The 13,599-nt window shown below is 38.2% G+C and overlaps 1 pseudogene; it reads right to left on the bottom strand.

Annotated features, from left to right (window-relative positions):
* Positions 1 to 11,317: 11,317 nt before the first annotated feature.
* On the bottom strand, positions 11,318 to 11,770 carry LOC694835 (myosin light polypeptide 6 pseudogene; annotated as a pseudogene).
* Between the last annotated feature and the right edge of the window lie 1,829 nt (positions 11,771 to 13,599).

Genomic DNA, 13,599 nt, shown 5'->3' with positions numbered 1-13,599 from the left:
ATGCACCTGTTCCTTTCAAGTTCATTTCAGAAGTGAATGAGAAAATGATTTTATTGTATTGTGACCTTCTGTCTAAATTTCCCTTTATGAAGCAGTTGCAGTAGATAATGAGGCTCCAAGAACTGCAAGCCCTATAAATATAGTTAAACAGACACATCTGGGAACAATGGTTATTTTTATAATAGAATAAAATTTCTATGTTTAAATAACACCCCATGAAAACTAATTAATCTTTAAAGTGTTAAAAATGTCCCGAAAAGTATATTGCCTGGTTGCAATACATAAGAAGAGGGCATTCAAATCTGATGTCTGCTAAACTCTGTGATTACTTTTTATTTTTCTGGTGTCACTGTTCAGGCTTTTAAAACCAGATATACAATTCAAACAAACTACATAAGCAGATGAATGGTCCAATTTCATTTTTATGGTGTGACTCAGCAGCTGTACTCCATTTAAGGCAGGTTGGACATAATAATAATTCACTCTAATTAACTACTCCTTTCTGATAATGGGTCCTCTTGGCATGATCCCCTGAAGAAAGCTTTGAAGTTGGCTCAAGTTACCAGCAGGAATCATGATAACACATTTTTATGATTCTTAGAAGCTTTTGTCCCCGGAGATCTCCAGATAGTTCTCTTTCCATGATTCATATACTTATTACTGCCTTACGACATATTTCCTGGAAAACTTTTATTCTCAGATGTTTTCCCTATTTGCCTAATGTTTTCTTCTGCTACCCAGAGAGCATCATTCTATGAAATGACACCATAATGAATATAATACATGAACTGCACATACAGAAAAATATCACAAACTATGATGGAAATGACTTTTTCATATTACACCATTTTGGGAATATGTGACTTTCTGAGTTTATATAAATGATCAAGAAACATATATACATCAATGGAGAAAAGATCATTTTATGGGCCTGCCATTTTTGCCTACTGCTTCAACTACAAGTCTAAATAAAAGGAATTCAGAGAAATGTTTCTCAAAAAAGAAAAATACTGAAGATCAAAATAGTTGTAAGATGGTACAGTGTTCTCCACAGACTTGACCTTAAGCATTATAGTGGAGTGTCATTTATTTTCCCAAGGATTTGATTGTCATGTCATACTGCTCTTCGCCAATGCCACCCAATGTCAGTTCTGTTAAAGTCCTAAATAGATGCATTCTAAACCACAGCTCAAATAATATTTAATTGTTATTCTCTTGTGTTGTAATTCTATGCCTTTGAGGGGGTGGAAGAGTGGTAGCTGTTATCACCAAGTATAGCATTTCATAAAATCTTTGAGCAGACAGAAATAACTTCCTTCAAAAGTATACAGGGATACTTTGATGTAGAACATATTGGTTCTTGCCCTCTGGAAGTCACTCATCACAGGAAAGACAGTTAATGACTTTCCCCAGATATGCATTTCTTCCTGTTTCTGTCATTCTTTAAATACTTGTCTTTTGCCACCAGCTTTTAGTCATTCATTACTGTGCAGATTTGAACGGCTGCAAATTCCACAGGGAGTAAAATTGAATAATATCTGAACTCATATGGCCAAACATATAGTCAGGGCTTACAAAGCACCCCAGTACCCAGGGTCCTATTTGCTTAAATTGTTTAGGCACCACTTGGGAAGGAACTCACCCAAGAAAAGAGTTCATAGACATAGCATATGGACAGTGGTGGAGTAGGCAGAGTTAGTGGATGTGTATGTATTTTGGTATTGGGAGAAGAGAAGAAATTATCAACTTAACTGAGGCATAAGTTAAATATGTATAAGTTAAATAAACTGCACCCATTTTAAGCATATACTTTGAGAAGTTTTGAAAATATAAGTCTGTGTAACCACCTCCAAAACTTAAATATAGAACATTTATCAGCCCCAAAATTGTGCCCCTTTGTAGTCAATTTCAATTCCTCAACCTCTGGCCACAGGCAACCACTGATTAGATTTGAATTTTTTGGAGTTTCATGTAATTAGAATCTTAGAGTTTATATTCTCTTGTGTAAAGCCAATGTTGTGATTCATCTATGTTGTTGCATAAAAGTAGTATATTCTTTTCATTGCTTATCATAATTTCATTTCATGGACATACCACAATTTGTTTATCCGGTCACCTGTGGATGGACATTTGGGTTTTCTCTCATTTGGGCTATGGCAAATGAAGATGCTATGAACATTCACAAACATTCAGGTACAACTCTTTTTGTAGATATATGTTTGCATTTATTTTGGCCAAATATCTAGGAGTACCATGTCTGATGGTAAGTGTATGATTATCTTGTTAGAGTAACTGACAAGCTGTTTTCCTGAGTAGTTGTAATATTTTATGTGCTTACCAGCAGTGTGGAACAGTTGTCCCACATACTTGCTGACTCTTGGGACAGAGAAGCTGTTCAATTTTAGCCATTTTAGTGGGGTTATAATAATATCTATTTGTAGTCCTAATTTTCATTACCTTGATGAATAAAGATGCTGAGCTTATTTTAATGTCCTTATGGTTATTTATACATCTTCTTTTGTGAAGTGTTGGAACAAAACATTTTTATGTAGGGTCATTTGATCTCTTACTGATTTTCAAGTTTTCTTCATATTCTAGAAATAATTCCTATGCCAGATGTATTTATTGCGAATATTTTCTTCCAGTCTGTTTGCTATTTCATTCTCTTATCAGTATCTTCCTCCCAAAGGGCAAATATTATCTCTCTTTATTTTTACAATGAAGTGTAATCTGCCCATTTCTCTTCTATTAGTTGTATTCTTTGTGACTTATCTAAGAAATTTTAACATATTTCAAGTTTGTAAGGATTTCTCTTGTTTTCTTTTGAAAGTTTTATATATTTTTTGGAGTACACATATATGATGCATTTCAAGTTAATATTTTATATAGTGGAAGGGAAGAGTCAAGGCTCACTGCTCCATATGTATAAAAACTTACCCCACACCATTGTACAAAAGACTATCTATTTCTCTATTGGATTGTCTTGGTAGCTTTGTCAAAGTTAACATATATACATACCCACATATATGTGTGGGTATATTTCTGACTCCCCAATATGGTTTGGCACTGTGTCCCCACCCAAATCTCATCTCGAATCGTAATTCCCTTAATCCCCATGTGTCAAGGGCGGAACCTGATGGGAGGTGATTAGATCATGGGGGATGTTTTCCCCATACTGTTCTCATGATAGTGCATGAGCTCTCACAACAGCTGATGGTTTTATAAGGGGTTCTTCCCCCTTCACTCATTTGCTCTCTTTTGCCTGCCACCATGTAAGATGTGCCTTTCCACCATGATTGTAAGTTCCCTGAGGCCTCCCTGCCATATGGAACTGTGAGTAAATTCACCTCTTCCCTTTATAAATTACCCAGTCTCAGATATGTGTTTATAGCAGTGTGAGAACAGACTAATGTACTTGCCATTCTGTTCCACTAATATATATTTCTATTTTTATGATAATAGCACACTTAAGAGTAAGTCATAATATCAGGTATTACTCTCTTTGTAATTTTTTTCCCTGCTATTCTAGGTTATTTGTGTACCCATATGTATTTTCAACTTAGCTTTTCAATTTACAAAAATATATAGACTGCTATTAACTTGGTTGAGGTTGCATTAATTTTATAAATAAAATTATAGAAATCTTAACAATATTGAGTCTTTTAATCCATGAACATGTTGTAACTCTCCATTTTATTTAGGCATCAGCATTGTTTTGTGGTTTCTTTATGCAATGTTTTGTAGTTTCTATTGTACAGGTCATGCTCACGTGTTGTTAAACTTATACTTAAATATTTAATTGCAATTGTAATGGTATTTTTAAAAATTTAATTTCTAATGCTTCATTGGTGGCATATAAAAAACAATTTATATTTGCATACATTTTATAAACTTACCTAGTGCGTTTTATCTTATTTTGTAGATTGGAATTTTTAGATAGATGATCATGTCATCTTTCAAAAAAGGATGTCTAACTTTTTTCATCCCAATATGTATGCCTTTTACTTATTATTATTTTGTTATTGAATTGAAAAGGATCTGTAGCACAATGTTGAATAGAAATGAAAAGAGTAGATACTATTATCTTGTTCCTAGTCTCAGAAGGAAATCATCACCTCTTTTACTATTAAATATAATGTTAGTATTATGTTAGCTTGTTTTTTCATCAAAACCCTTAAGTGACTAGGGAAAATTCCTTCTATTCCTAATTTCTGAAAACATGAATCATGAATAGCTATCAAACTTTGATTCAAAGGCTAAAGTCACTTGATATCTGAGGACCAGACTCGACTCACATGTCTGGTGGTTGATGCTGGCTCTCAACCAAAAGATATGTGGGTAGCTTTTTCATATCATCTCATAGTTATACATTGGAATCACCTTTTCTAACTAGAGTTCGAAGTTAAGCAGTGTAATTCTACTACATTCTATTAATTAAAAGCAAGTCCTACAATCACTCAGATTCAAAAAAAAAAAAAAGAATCACATTTCTTTATGGAGTGTGACAAGGCTTCAAAAGAGCATGTGTCATAAAAGATATTAATGAAACTATATTTGGAACATACAATTGGTCAAAACCAATAAAGCCATCTGGGACTGGAATTTTCTTTCTAAGAAGATTTTTACTTATAAATTCAATATCTTTCATTGGCATTAATCACTCAGATTTTCTATCTCTTCGTCAGTCAGTTTTGGTAATTTGTGATTTTCCAGGTATTTTTTAGTTTTATCTGAGTGTTTGAATTTATTATCCTGAAGTTGTTTAAAATATTCCCTTATTATTTTACTGTCTGTGGCATCTCTAGTGATGTCCCATCTTTTATTCCTCATCTTGGTAATTTGATAACTTGTTAATTCTCTCTGTTACTCTCTGTCTCTCTCTCTTTCTCCTTCTTTCTCCCCATCTCCGTCCCTGTTTTTCTCCTTTTCCCTCCTCCTCTTTCTCTCTAGAGCTTTAAGTCTACCAGTTTACTGCTCTGTAACAAGAATAAAATTTTAGGTTTTATTTATTTTTTCTATTCTTTGTTCATTTTCTATTTCACTGACTTGCACATTTTTCCTTACTATTTTTTCATTTCTATGTATGTGAAGTTTAATGTGTTCTCTTTAATCTAGATTATTTTTCATAGTGGAGGGTTAGATCATTGATTTTAGATCTTTTCTAATATAAAACTTTAATGCTATAAAATTTTCTCTAAGCTCTTTCAGCTCTATTCCACAAATTTTGATGTGTATTTTAAAATTTCTTCTCAGTGAAGCATATTTTATAACTTTGCTTTTGATTTATTATTTTATTCATGTTATTCAAAAAGATGCTGCTTAATTTTCTCTTAAGTTTTTGAATATAATTATCATTTCCTGAATAGCTGTTCAAAAGTCCTGCTAATTCCATTTTTCATCTTCTCTACGTGAGTCATTTTCTATTAACTGATTTTTGTCTTGATTGTGGGCAACATTATCTTCCTGGTTATTATGACCGCTTTTTGTTTGTTTGTTTACTTTTGCCCTGATGTTTGTTGTATGTCTTTAAAGTGTGTTAATGTTGAGTAGTTAGTGGAGCCTGTTCCATTTGAAGTTTGTTTTTAAGCTATGTCATGATAGGTAAAGAGTACTCTTTATTCTAAGGCAAATTTTGAGTCACTACGAAGGTGTGACTTTCCTGTGATCACCATCTAATGTCCAGGTATTCCATGAGGACTTGACTGCATTCTGGTGAATAATAACTAGGGCATTTTCCAGCCCTGTGTGAACTCTGCTAATTGTTTAGCATATATTTCCCTGGCATTCTGCTTTATGTAACTTGTGTTTCCCTGGTACACTGTCTTGCATAGTTTCCTAGCATACATGTATGTGCAATTTTGTATTAATAACAGATTCAAATGGACCATATTATGATTTCTGAGAGTTCTTGCTCTATACAACTTTGTCTTAGTCAACTTGGGCTATATAACAAAATACTATAAACAGAAATTTCTCACAGCTCTGAAGGTTGGGAAGTCCAGGGTCAAGGTGCCTTGAGTTGTAGCCTTCTTGCTGTGTCTTTACATGATAGAGAGAGAGAGAGCTCTGTCTTCCCCTTCTTATAAGGACACCAATCCCAACATGGAGACCCCACCTTCATGACCTCTTCTAACTCTGGTTACCTCTCAAATGCTCCATTTCCAACATTACATTGGGGTTAAAGCTTCAACATATGAATTTTGAGGGGACACAATTCCATTTGTAGCAACCTCCTTCCTTTTTAATACTCCACCCTGAAAATTACAGCCACCTGAGTCTGGCTGAACATCAGTCTTTACTTAACTCAGTGAAACCACCATGCTATGTTTGGGATGGTCCTTGTGGTAGGTATATAAACCACTTCCGGTCAGTTCTGGAAGAAATTATGAGACTCACCTCATTTGTGTCCCCTCTCTTGGGAATCACAGTACTGTGCTACCAGTTTTTCAATGTCTAAAAACTGTTTCCTTGTGTATTATATTCAGTTTTCTAGCTATTGAAGGCAGAATGTATCTTAGTTCCGGCTGCTATAACAAACTACAGTAGCCTGGGTGTCTTATAAACAACAGAAATTTATTCATCATATTTCTGGGTGCTGAAAGGCTGAGATCAGGGTGCCAATGTAGTGAAGGCCCTCTTCTGGATTGCAAACCCTTGCCTTCTCATTGTATCAACATGTAGCAGAAAAAAGGTAAGAAACTTCTCTGGGTTCTCTTTTTATAAGGGCAGTATTCACCTTCACGAGGGCTCCAACTTAATTACTGAGTTACCTCTCCAAGGCTCTACCTCCTAATACCATCACGTTGGGGGTTAGGATTTAAACATTTAATTTGTGGGGGGCAGAGAAGGGGAACAAACATTCAGTTCATAATAGGGAATTAAATCTAGTTCTATTTTCTCTATCAAGAGAGTTTTGAATATAGCAGAGTTGCTCAGTCTCCATGCCGTTGGCATTGATCTCTAGGTATCCCTTATCCCTCTGGGACTTATCTTAAATATCTGCAGAACAGAGAGTAAGACAACAACAACGAAAGCAGGATTGTTAAAATCTCCGTAAGACATGGAGAGCTAGAGTTGGTTCTGCTTTGTTTCCTAGGTAGCAGGGTGGAGCACAAGTTGGCATGGAAATTATTTTGCCTACCTTAGCATTGGTGCATGGAACTGAAGAACAATTCCTGGAATGTGGGAGGAGATTTCAGTAACCAGGCCAGCTTTTATCTGCATGGCAACTTGGGGGTCAGAACCTAGGAGGTCAGAAGCAAAACCAAACCAAAAAAACAAAACAAACAAAAAAGCAAAACAAACAAAAAAGCCAACTTGCTATTCAATAGTCTGGGTAGAAGGTATCAGAAGCAAACCCGTACCAGTACAGAAACTTAAACTCTAGGCATACTTAGAGCTATCCAAGGTCAGGAAAACGATCTTTATTTTATACATGTAGACCTTGTCTGTTAAAGTAGTAGGGAAAAAGGCAGAATCACTTACTCTAATGGCACCCACGGATCTGTGTGATTAATAATCACAAGTAGAAGTGGAAAGAATTCTTCAGGATGACCTTAAAGATTAGCTTTTGAGCCCTATGTGATACATAGTCTAGGAGTTCTGAACTAGTACAGAGCTCTTTGGGAAAAACAAAATGCCACTTTTTCAGAAGTTCTATAGGTGGTGTTTTAAACAGAGATACTGTTAAAGTTTACACCTCTAGGCTGTGTCTTTGGGGGAATATACAAGACCTATTTGCTTCAAAAGTATCTCCAGATACTTTCTTTTCTTTTCTTTTTCTTTTTTTCTTTTTCTTTTTTTGAGACAGGGTCTCACTCTGTTACCCAGACTGGAATATAGTGGCTCTACCACGGTTCACAGCAGCCTCAACCTCCTGGGCTCAAGTGGTCCTCCCAGCTCAGCCTCCTGAGTAGAAGGGGCTACAATCGTGAACCACCAGACCCAACTAATTTTTGTATTTTTTGTAGAGACAGAGTTTCCCGATGTTGCCCAGGCTGGTCTTAAACTTCTGAGCTCAAGCAGTCCTCCCACCATGGCCTCCCAAAGTGCTGAGATTACATGCATGAGCCACCACAGTTGAACTTATCAGATACTTTCCTAAAGGGTTAGAATATGTGGCAGGATCCTAGATGTGTCTGTTGTTAAGACCATTTTGAGAGAATGAGTTTTTAAAATTTCACTATATATTAGTTTTCTAATGTTGCCGTAACAAATTATCATGATCTTAATGACTTAAAAACAATTCAAATATATTATATTATGATTTCTGGAAGTCATAAGTCCTAAAATCAAGGTGTCAGCAGGACTATATTTCTTCTGGAGGTTCTAGGGGAAATTTCATTTCTTTGCCTTGTCCAATTTCCAGAAGCCCCCTGCGTTCCTTGGCTTGTGGCTTGTTTTCTTACATTACCTTGACCTCTACTTACATGCTCACATCTCCTGCTTTGACTCTCACCCGCCTCCCTTTCCTTTATAAGGACCCTTGTGGTCAAAGATAATCTCTCCGTATCAAGGTCCCTGATTTCACATCTGCAAAGACTTTGTTTTATGTATGTATGTATGTATGTATGTATGTATGTATGTATGTATGTATGTTTTGAGACAAAGTCTCACCCTGTAGCCCACGCTGGAGTTCACTGGCACAATCTCAGCTCGCTGCAACCTCTGCCTCCTGGGTTCAAGTGATTCACCTGCCTCAGCCTCCCAAGTAGCTGGGATTACAGGTGTGCGCCACCACACCTGGCTAATTTTTGTATTTTTAGTAGAAATAGGGTTTCACCATGTTGGTCAATGTGGTCTCAAACTCCTGGCTTCAGGTGATCTGCCCACCTCTGTCTCCCAAAGTGCTGGGATTATAGGCACGAGTTATTGTGCCCAGTTGCAGATACTTCCTTTGATATGTAAGGTAATATATTCACAGGTTCTGGGGATTGGGACATGAACATATTTGGGGAGCAGTTTTTTTTTTTTTTTGGCCTACCACACAGGCTGGCATCTTTTCACAGGATTCTTTACATACTTTTCCTATTTGAGGAATGTTATGAACTGAATGTTTGTATCACATAAAATTCACATGTTGAAATCCTACTCTCACTGTGATGGTATTAGGAGGGAAGGGTCTTTGGGAGGTAATTAGGTCATAAGGGTGGCGTCTTCATGAATGGAATAGTGCCCCAATAAGAGATACTCCAAAGACCCCCTTGTCCTCTTTCCTCTATGTGATAATACAATGAGAAGATGGCCATCTGCAACTTGGAAGAGGACACTCAGCAGAAGCTGATTGTGCTGGCACCTTGATCTCAGACTTTCAGCCTCCAGAACTGTGAGAAATAAATTTCTGTTGCTTATAAGAAATACATTTCTGTTGCTATGGTGTTCTGTGATAGCATTCTGCACTCACTAAGACATGAAATTGGCATTTGAAGGATGCCTTTCTTTGGATGATCAAAAGTCATCTGTTGGCTCAGGCCTGTAATCCCAGCACTTTGGGATGCTGAGGCAGGAGGATCACCTGAGGTCAGGAGTTTGAGACCAGCCTGACCAACATAGCAAAACCCTGTCTCTACTAAAAATACAAAAATTAGTCGGGCATGGTGGCAGGCACATGCAATCCCAGCTACTCAGGAAGCTGAGGCAGGAGAATCGCTTGAACCCGGGAGGTGGAGGTTGCAGTGAGCCCAGATCACACCTCTGCACTCTCTAGCCTGGGTGACAGAGCTAGACTCTATCAAAAATAAATAAATAAATAAATAAAGAAGTCATCTGTGGTCCTTAAGTGGCACAACAAGAGATGTCACTCTGGGCTTCACTTTTCTTAGATAAGATGTTGTTAGTCCTTACAAGCTATATCCTAGGCAGCCTGGACAATACCTCTTTGGCTGCTTAAACTATCCACACCATGCATCATGCTCTTGTATGTATCCCAACATAAACTATGAGACTGTGGGCGCATAATGTATAATGACAACACTTAAAACAATACAACGGTCTCCTCAAATACCTAGGGAAGAATTTATCACTCCCTTTCTTGGTGCTTACCAATTACATAAAGAGCCTGTGGTTAAAAGGTGAAAAATCTTATATTTTCCTGTATTTTTGGCCTAGATCATGGGGTGTGTTAGGCGCCTGGTTTTAATGATTATTTTAATGGCATTTTAAGCCACAGGCTTAGATTGCTCCTCTCTCTTGCCAGTTCTTACTTGTCTTTTATGTCCTACAAGTCCTGTTCTTCAGACCCCACTGGGCAGAGACAGAGCGTTCTCCTGTGAGGTGTACAGTGCCAAGCAAATCACTGGCCCTCTGTAAATAATAATAGTGTTTGGGGCTGTGACAGGAGATGGAAACTGGACATTTTCTGACCCTCAGTTCCAGAGTGTTCTCAGAGCACATTCATTTTGGCATATACTTTGGAAACTGAAAGCTCTCTGAGGGAGTATCAATCACTTTTATGGTGATGTCAGTAACTATATGTATGCGGTCACATGTATGCACTTTGATTACAACATCCATAACTTCATTTAAAAAATTGCTGAAGGCCTACTATGTATAAATGATGTTGTCAAGCATAGTGGGGTGAAAGATGATGAAAGTTGCCATAGGTCTGTGGCATGTGTATGTATCATGCATATGAACACACATGAACACATACATAAGTGGAATGCATGTACACATGTGTCTATAGTAGCTTTTTAAATTAGGTTGATAATTTGATTCTTTTTATTTGAAAGAATACTTTGGAAACCAAACTTAATTTCAACTCAAGAAGTTTCTTTTTACCATTGGCAACACTTCTTGAAATAAACGGATGACTTAGCGGCCCTCAAAGGATCCTTAAAGCCACTTGTCTCTCAATTTTTTTTTACTTTTGACTCTGATGATATCAAAATGACTTAATGGTATTTAAGTTCCAGAATCTTTGGCACTACTAGTGTTTGTTCATCACAGATTTGAGGAAGTAGAGAGGATATGGGATAAATTTCTATTCTCTTGTGTATGTGTGCATGCGTGTGTATAGAGAGTGTCCTATTCAGAAGCTTCTGAGCAACAAGGATGTTCTATGTGGTGATGGCAGGTGTGAGTATAGGAGTGACTTTTTTTTGGGAGAGGCATAGAGAGCAAGTTTATTTGGTGAATGCTGATGGTAAACTATCATCCAAGAAAGACAACATGGGAAAGGCACTGTGATAAGAGAACCTAGGGAGCCTTCAGGGTAGATAGAAACTCTCACCAGGGGGAGACATGGGCTATGGGAGACTGGGAAGGTCCTCAGCCATTCAGCACCATAAGGATGAGCTGCCCCATGGGCCTGTCACCCCTACAGGATGTGCCTCACAAATGCTTCATAGTTGATACAACCATTGCTGCCCTCATTCCCTGCCACCAGCACCTCTACCTCTTCCTCTGTTATCTTCTCACCCAGTGTGACAAGAACAAGCCAGAATTCAACACCCATGACGGTGCCATTTCCTTCCTTGTCAAACACCTGAAGTCCTTCTACATAATCTTCATAGGTGCCCTGGTCCTTGTTCTTGGCCACCGTCTGCAGTATGGGCAGAAGGTGCTCAAATTCTAGCACCTTCACGTTCATCTCATTACTCTTGGGGTTCCCCAGAACCTTGAGCACCTCAGTGTTGGTGGGGTTCTGACCCAGTGCCCTCATCACATCCCCATATTGGTTGCACAGGATCTTGCCATCACCTATTCGGTCAAACAGCTGGAAGGCCTCTTTGAACTCTGCAGTCTGATCCTCGGTGAAGTCACACATCATGACTGCTCAGCTCTGTGGGACTTTTCCCTGCAGTAATGGCCAGGAGTGGCTTTTTATAAAGGATTTAAACTGGCGTCTGCTTTTCTACCCTGCCCCAGGCTTTCTTGGTTAATAGCAAAGGGTGACTTGAGATGTAAGAAGTGAGCTCTGGCTACCTCTGAAGACTCCTAGCCCATAGTTAACTAAATCTCACTTATTTGGGAATAAAGACTATTCAAAAGTTTGAAGAATCCTTCTCTCTTTCCTCTCCACCCCTCCCTGGGGAATGAACCCTGAACCACACTCCTACTCTTACACTCAAATCCCCTTATTAATCCATTTAAATATTTCTTCATGAGACCTTATTCATTTTCAATGACTTTGATGTTGCTGTAACAATGGATTCAGAAATTGTTTTGGTTAAGGAAATTCGACTCTCTGGAAAGCCCCATTCCTTCGTTCCCCTTTGAAACATGCTTATAATGATTGTGACAATGTACTATGGCAATGAAAAAAGATATATAATTCCCTGTCAAACTTTTTTAAGCTCCTCCTATTCTTAACCATGTCTTGGGGATATTGCTTTCATGTTTTGTCCCCACAGTAGGCATCTGTCCAATGAAGAACACCATAAAAGTAGTATTTTTAAATGATATTTTTATTTATTATTAAAACATTTTTAAGGAGACAAAAAAACTCTCTTATACATTTATCACTTCATATTATAACTACTTTTCTTTTTAAATTCCTGTCCATTCTTTTGAATATCTGTGACAGTTGCAAGGATTTAAGAATGGATAACTGAACTTAGCAGACATATGACAACTTCTTTTGTCATCTGTATTAGCCTGTTTTCATGGTGCTGATAAAGATATACCCAAGACTGGGAAATATACAAAAGAAAGAGGTTTCATTGGACTCACAGTTCCATGTGGCTGGGGAAGCCTCACAATCATGGTGGAAGGTAAGGAGGAGCTTATCCTGTCTTACATGGATGGCAGCAGGCAAAGAAAGAATGAGAGAGATGCGCAAGTGGAAACCCCTGATAAAGCCATCACATCTCATGAGACTTATTCACTACCATGAGAACGGTATGGGGGAAACAGTCCCCATGATTCAAACTATCTCTCATCAGGTCCCTCCTACAACATGTGGGAATTATGAGAGTACAATTCAAGATGAGATTCGGGTGGAGACACAGCCAGATCATGTTGTTCCACCCCTGACCCCACCCAAATCTTATGTCCTCACATTTCAAAACCAATTTTGCCTTCCCAACAGTCCCCCAAAGTCTTAACTCATTTCAGCATTAACCCAAAAGTCCACAGTCCAAAGTCTCATCTGAGCCAAGGCAAATTCCTTCCACCTATGAGCCTGTAAAATCAAAAGCAAGCTAGTTACTTCATAGATACAATGGGGGTACAGTTATTGAGTAAATATAGCCGTTCCAAATGGGAGAAATTGACCAAAACAAAGGGGTTACCAGGCCCATGCAAGTACAAAATCCAGCGGGGAAGTCAAATTTTAAAGCTCCAAAATGATCTTCTTTGACTCCAGGTCTCAAATCCAGGTCGTGCTGATGGAAGAGGTGGGTTTCCATGGTCTTGAGCAGCTCCGTTCTTGTGGCTTTGCAGGGTACAGCCTCCCTTTCAGCTGCTTTCACAGGCTGGCATTGAGTGTCTGTGGCTTTTCCAGTCAAACAGTGCAAGCTGCTAGTGGATCTACCATTTGGGGGTCTGGAGGACTGCGACCTTCTTCTCAGCTCCACTAGGCAGTGCCCCAGTAGAGACTCTGTGTGGGGACTCAAACCTAAATTTCCCTTCTCCACTGCCCTAGCAGAGGTTCTGCAT

Source organism: Macaca mulatta, chromosome 16 (assembly GCF_049350105.2).
Source record: "Macaca mulatta isolate MMU2019108-1 chromosome 16, T2T-MMU8v2.0, whole genome shotgun sequence".
NCBI lineage: Eukaryota > Metazoa > Chordata > Mammalia > Primates > Cercopithecidae > Macaca > Macaca mulatta.
The sequence above is the reverse complement of the archived record's forward strand: the minus strand, read 5'-3'. Positions and strand labels throughout refer to the sequence as shown.